The sequence below is a fragment of the Phascolarctos cinereus genome, unplaced genomic scaffold (genome assembly GCF_003287225.1).
Source record: "Phascolarctos cinereus isolate Bilbo 61053 unplaced genomic scaffold, phaCin_HiC Scaffold_5;HRSCAF=322, whole genome shotgun sequence".
Taxonomy (NCBI): Eukaryota; Metazoa; Chordata; class Mammalia; order Diprotodontia; family Phascolarctidae; genus Phascolarctos; species Phascolarctos cinereus.
In genome coordinates, this window is record NW_027555958.1 from 430,810,613 (window position 1) to 430,817,652 (window position 7,040).

At 37.7% G+C, this 7,040-nt stretch overlaps 1 pseudogene; it reads left to right on the forward strand.

Annotated features, from left to right (window-relative positions):
- The first annotated feature begins 5,524 nt into the window (after positions 1-5,524).
- On the forward strand, positions 5,525-6,533 carry LOC110210014 (large ribosomal subunit protein uL10 pseudogene; annotated as a pseudogene).
- The last annotated feature ends 507 nt before the right edge of the window (positions 6,534-7,040 follow it).

The following is a 7,040-nucleotide window of genomic DNA, read 5'->3' on the forward strand; positions in this document are numbered from 1 at the left end:
ACGAGGATAACATATGTACAGTGAGATAACAAGAACGTTGTTTTACAAACTTTAAGGGTACTTTTTAAGATGTCCCAAAAGTTATTAAAACTTTAAACTGCAGTAAGATTTTTGGAATACCTTGCATAAATACTTATTATATAATATATCACATAATAGTATGTGCTAAATATGCATATAATAATTAAAGTAAATGTCAACAAGGACACACGGTCTTCTTCAGACTTATCAGGGATTATCAGGGTTTGGTCATAACAAGATTATTTCATTCAGTCAGTCAGTCAGTACCTAATTGTGAGAACATTGGGCTAGGTTCTAGGGGATGTACAAAATTAAGTTAAGATCCAGTCTAATAGATTAACAAGATGCAAACATCATTGTACGTTGTATACATATGTATATATACACACACATACATATATATGTATGTATGTATGTATGTATATATGCAAATACATATATATGTATATATGTATATTATATATACATGTATTAATATACACATTCATATATTAAAACATATAATTTATATATCCACATATCACTATTAAATAAATATTACTTTTATATGTAACTACATATGTAATTATACATAATCGCACCACTGTTTCATTTTGCATTTGCATCTCCAGCACCTAGCATAGTACTTTGAACATGACAGACATTTATTAGTGCTTATTAATTGATGCATCAATGTCTGGAAACTGTCTATGGAACACAAGTACATTGACACTTATCTGTGAAGTATAACTTCCTTAACACTCTTTTAGATTCCCAGCCTCTGACCCAACACCACAAAAGATCTTTTTCAATGTCAGAGCATGTGGTTCTCTCGATTCAGGGCCACAATACTAGGCTTTTGTCTGACTTATCACTAGGTAGAAAGCCTTGGTCACGGGGAGCTCGGATCATAATGCTTGGCTCCTCTTCAAAAGACTAAAATTACTAAGATTATGAGAATAAGAATGCAAAATAAAGAGTAGACTTAGGCAAAAATATCATCTTGCCCATTATTTTGTTTCATGCATCAATACACACACACACACACACACACACACACACACATTTGTTGATAAGATAGTCAACAGGCTGCATTAGCATCATGTAGAAAAAAATAATCCCCAAGTACAATTTTGGGACACCCTGAAGCTGTCTCCAATTATCTCAGTAGGGTGTTTTAAAATGCTCAAAGAATTCTAATATCATGAAATTTAGAACTGGAGGGAACTGTAAAAGTGATATGGTCCAATTACCTCATTTTCCCAAAAGAAAATTAATTTTTAATTCACTTAAGTTTAAAAAATATGTAGTCAACTCTTAGCAGAGGCATAACCCATGGCTTAAATGGAACAAATATTCATAGAACCAAAGAAAACTGGAGTTTGAGGTGACATTAGGGGGCCTGTTCATTGTTTGAGGCATCAGCCTCTTTCTCAATATCTTTGCTCATTCCTCTTCCTCTTCCTTTTCCTCATCCCTAAAAATTGGTATAGCCTAAGGCTCTGTCTTTATCTCTTCTTTCCCTAAATTCTGTCCCCTAAAAATTTCATCCATTCCTATGGTTTCATCTCTCTCCACTATAGAGATGAATCCTAAATCCAGATCTCCAGGCCTGAGCCCTCTTGTAGGCTCCAGCTCTACATCTCCAAATGCCAAAAGCACATTTCTAGTTAGCTGCTCTATAGGGATCCAAAATTCAGGTTAAAACTTCCTTGTTAAATTAAATCAAATTGACAAGCATTTATTAAGTGTTTAATATTGGTCTGCCACTGTGCTAAGTGCTAGGAATACAACTACAAGCAAAAATTAAAAAAAAAAAGGCACTCCCTACACCCAAGGAGCTTACATTCTAACAGTGGAAGAAAATACTTAAAAATAAGTTAAGGGAGGGAGGATGAAAAAGATGAGAAAAAGTTACCTCTGTGGTAGCATGTTGGATAAAGAAATCCAGAGGGTCAGAAATGGAGCCAAGAGAGGAATGAAACAGTGAACAGGACTAGCCTGGTCATTTTTTTAATGGAAGAACTAACTGATCAGAGGAAGGGGACATAGCATTAAAGATTTCCCAGAGTTAGAAGGACATGGTAGAGAAAAAGGTCTGAGGAGTCAAGAGTTGAACAGAGAAAAATTATTATCTCTTCTTTGAAACTTTACAGTCACAAAGTTGGAAGGAGCCTCTGTGGCAAACTCTGTGTCTACTCTATACTTGATCAAGAGCTCCATCCCACTACAATGCCCCAAATGAGCTGTGTTCCAGCCTTCACTAGAAAACCTCTGCTAAGAGGCAACCCAGGACCTTATAAATCAAGTCATTCCACTTTCGGATAGCTCTAAACGTCAAGATTCTTCCTTCTACAGCTGTGATTTCCATCAGTGGCACACAACGTTCACATGGTGCATCACAGGTGAAAACTCCTTGTTGTTTTTGGCTCTTGCTTCTCCTTTACTTCACTTAACTAATCAATGAAAGCTCAGTCAGTTCTATTTTCATTAGAATATTATGGAACCTTGCCATGGGAAGGGACCTCAGAATTGTGAATCCTAGCTACGATATTCTCCCAAGACACTAATCAGTCTCCATTTGAGCAAAGTTCTTCCATTTTGCCCACATATCCACGCAAAATCTAACCCTCTCTGTTCAGTTTCATACATTTGGTCCTAGTTGTGTTTCTCTGTGTGAAACCTGTCCCCAAACAGGAAAAGAATGGCCATCATTAGCAACAAACACTGACTAAATGGTTACTACGTGCCAGACACTATGCTAAGTCCTGGGGATACAAAGGAAATGGAAAATAAATTAACAAAAATGGTTTCTGTCCACAAGGAGATCACATTATAAGAGGGTCATAATGTGGAAATTGAGAGATACATACAAGACAAATACAGAGCAGATAAAAGTTATTCTTAGAGCGAAAGAGAGAGAGACTAGGGGAGAAGGGGAAGAGGAAGGAAAGAGTTCTTGCAAAAGGTGATATTCTCTTGAAGATGCCAAGGAAGCAGGAAGCAAAGCTTAGGAGATGGAACATTTCAGGCATGAAGGCCAACAGCTAGTGATAACACATACAGTTAAGGAGATAATATGTCCTTCTTCTAAATGAAAACTTTACACTGTAGATTAAAGATCTTTTTATAAACACAAAATTTTAAATCAATTTTTGCTTTCCCATATAGTGTGACTCAATACACTAATTTATATATACCCTGCCTTATAACCTAGTTATCCTCGATACACAGTATAAAATTAGTAATGCTTCTTGAATCAAGTAATTAACAAACAAATTATAATGAGATAGCATTCCAGATTCTGCGATGGAAAATAATGGTCTGTCATATCACAATAAATTCAAGAAAAATGCATTCACAAATGCGTGCCTATGCATTAACACAAACACACATGTATTCACACAATGTTATAGTAATTTTCCATCCCTTTTGGATAACTCCTTAATGAACTTATGTACAAAATGGCCATCACTCAAATAATGCCACCCACTCACCAATACTATTTTTTCCAAATACAGCTTCATAAATGCAAAATAGAAAATATTTTGTCACTCAGACATTTGGCTTAGACAATATGAGGTTGAAATTAATAGAAAATTAATTAAACCTGGGGGTTTCTTTTTTAAAGTGAACTTTTATTTTTCCCATGTCCAGTATAACTCAATGAACAATGACCATGTCACCTAATTTTTCTGCACCTTGCAATAGGATAGATCATGCGCACACAGCAGGGAATTACTAAATGCTTCTTGAATCAAGTAATTAGTTTTAAAAAAGCATTTATTAAGTGCTTACAATGTGTCAGGCCATATATTGTGAATGGGAGATATGAAGAAAAAAATGAAGTAGTCCCTATCCTCAAGGAGAAAACATTTACATATATAAACATATTCAAACTAAATGTAAAATAAATACGAGGATTTTGTGGGATGAGAAAGGGAGAAAGGTGAGTGGTGGTTGGGGGGCAGGCAAGGATGAAGGCTTCATGTAGAAGCTGATGCTTGAGCTTGTGGAATCTGCACGTGATCAGGAATGGCCTCATGTAGAAACTATGGATTCTGAAAGATGGAGGTGAAAAACAAGTTTATCCAAGGCATAGAGGACAGCTGGCCAAGATGAGAGGTATAATTCCTTTTTATGAAGAACTGAGAGAGAGCTAGCTTATCAGAGCTATAGAGTATGTGAAAATTAGTAAGGTGTCATAAAACTTGAAGTTTATGAATGAATTCCTACTGTATGCCCAATGAAACACCGTATCTTTCAAAACCATTCTCTTATTTGAACTAAAGGGGTTTCAGTTTTTGACATATTCTACTTAGATGATACAAATAATTTCTGGAAATCTTGAATGTAACAAATAATGGAATGGAAAGAGCCAGATTATTGAGAACACTCTCTCACCATTGAATCATAGATTTATAGCTAGGAAGGATCTTAGAGGACATTGAATCCAACCCCTTCATTTTATGAGTGGCTAACTTTTCTCTGAGGCTGATAATACTTAACATCTGACTTTCCTTAGCTCAGCACACAGCTATTAAGTATGTGAGGCAAGACTTGAATTCAGGCCTACCTGACTCCAAGCTGTTCACTTTATCCATTGCACCACCCAGCTGCCTATATAGAACAATCTTCCAGATAATCCTATGGAAGACTGTCATCCCCATGGTTAAGTAGGAATCCAATCCTAAGTTGTTGTTGTCCAAAACAATCCATTCTGTATATTCCAGGCGAAATGGAAGGCCTCTAGTCTAAAACAACTTCTAACTCTCACAAAGAAAACAGAGATCTCGTACAAAATTACATATTTAATCTAATTAATTCAACGGCCCGTGAACTACTAGAACTCACCAATCTATCACTGTAGCAACTTGCAGAAATTATACTGCTGGCTTGCCTTTATTTTTTTTTTCAAATATCATTTATGCATTTACTCAAGCTTGGCACTGAGGTCACAAAACCCTTTGCCGCTGGCCCAAAAGAATATGATTCCTTGTTGGCCAGAAATGGTAATACAGTAGTTTTAATTAACAATCTTTTAGCGCTGCATTCTGCATTCTCTATATCAAATTTAAGTACGTAGACTGAAATAACAGTTAATGTTCATTGTTGCATGCTGCAAACAGTAGATGTGTTCTTAGCAAATAATAAAACTGCACTATAATGGCACACAATCACTTCCCTTGTAGTCAAGTCATTCATTAGTAATTTAGCATCATTAAGGAAATAAATATCTTTACTGAGAAAATAATTTAAATGTAAACAAATTCAAATTGAATTTATAAATACAGTCAGCAAAAGGCAAACCGCTCATTTTTGCTTGCTACAAAGAGTGGAAACTATAATATCTGCTTATGGTTGAACTTGAGTAGTAAGGAGAAATAACTAGAGAGTTATATGTGGCCAAGATCCACTAATATTACATACATAGGTAAATGAATTGGTTGCATTATTTTCAATAATTATGAAGTCTCTGAATTCCTTTGAAATTTACCTGTAAGAGTATAATTCTGGTCTCTCCCCAGGCATCCTCGTGCGAGTGACATCGTCTTTAAACCCTGCGTGGCAATCCCTGAAGCACCTTCAAGATGCCCAGGGAAGACAGGGCCACCTGGAAATCCAATTACTTCCTCAAGATCATCCAACTTTTGGATGATTATCCAAAATGCTTCGTTGTGGGAGCAGACAATGTGGGCTCCAAGCAGATGCAGCAGATCCGGATGTTCCTCCTTGGGAAGGCCATAGTGTTGATGGGAAAAAATACCATGATGCGCAAAGCCATTCGTGGACATCTGGAGAACAACCCTGCCTTGGAGAAACTGCTGCCTCATATTCGGGGGAATGTGGGCTTTGTGTTCACCAAAGAAGATCTGACGGAGATTAGGGACATGCTTCTGGCCAATAAGGGGCCAGCTGCTGCCCATGCCGGTGCCATTGCCCCCTGTGATGTCACTGTGCCAGCCCAGAACACCGAGAAGACTTCCTTCTTCCAGGCTCTGGGTATCACCACCAAGATTTCCAGGGGCACCATTGAAATCTTGAGTGATGTGCAGCTGATTAAGACTGGAGTCAAAGTGGGCGCCAGCGAGGCCACCTTGTGGAACATGCTGAACATCTCCCTCTTCTCCTTTGGGCTGATCTTTCAGCAGGTGTTTGACAATGGCAGCATCTACAACCCTGAAGTGCTGGACATCATGGAGGAGACTTTGCACCTTTGGTTCTTAGAGGATGTCCGAAATGTTGCCAGCGTCTGTCTGCAGATTGGCTACCCGACTGTTGCATCAGTACCCCACTCGATCATCAATGGGTACAAGTGGGTCTTGGCTGTAGCTGTGGAGACTGAGTACACCTTCCCACTTGCTGAAAAGGTGAAGGCCTTACTGGCTGACCCTTCGGCATTTGCAGTGGCCGCCCCTGCGGCTGCTGCTCCAGCTGCCGCTGCACCTGCTGCTGCCTCTTCTGCCAAGGTGGAAACCAAGGAAGAATCAGAGGAGTCTGATGAAGATATGGGATTTGGTCTATTTGATTAGTCTACAGGAGACAACTATCTCAGACAGTTTATTTGTGAAACAAAGAAATAAAAGTGCTCATTTTAAAAAAAAAGTGTAATTCTGGAAATGATGGCCCATACTATAACATCGTCAGCTTTAAAAGTCCCAGAATCTCACAAAAAGAAAAGACTTAAAAATTGCACAACATTTCCACCAAAATAGTTCTGATGCCCAGTCCATTCCTCATCTGTTTTATGAATCTCTGGAGTTGTGTACGCTGATATAGCATAGGCTCTCAATTTATTTTTTTTCTCTTTTTTTTTTTTTATATTTTTTTCCATATGCTTTTGAGTTGAAAATTTTTCTCCCTTTTCTTCCCCCCCACCCTCCCCAAGGCGGCGCACAATCTGACATAGGCTTTACATTTACATACCCATTAAACATATTTTCACATTAGTGAAGTTGTAAGTAAAAATTAAAACCAATAGGAGGAACCATCAGAAAGATGAAACAAAACTCAACAGAAGGTAAAAATAAGTGAGAGCG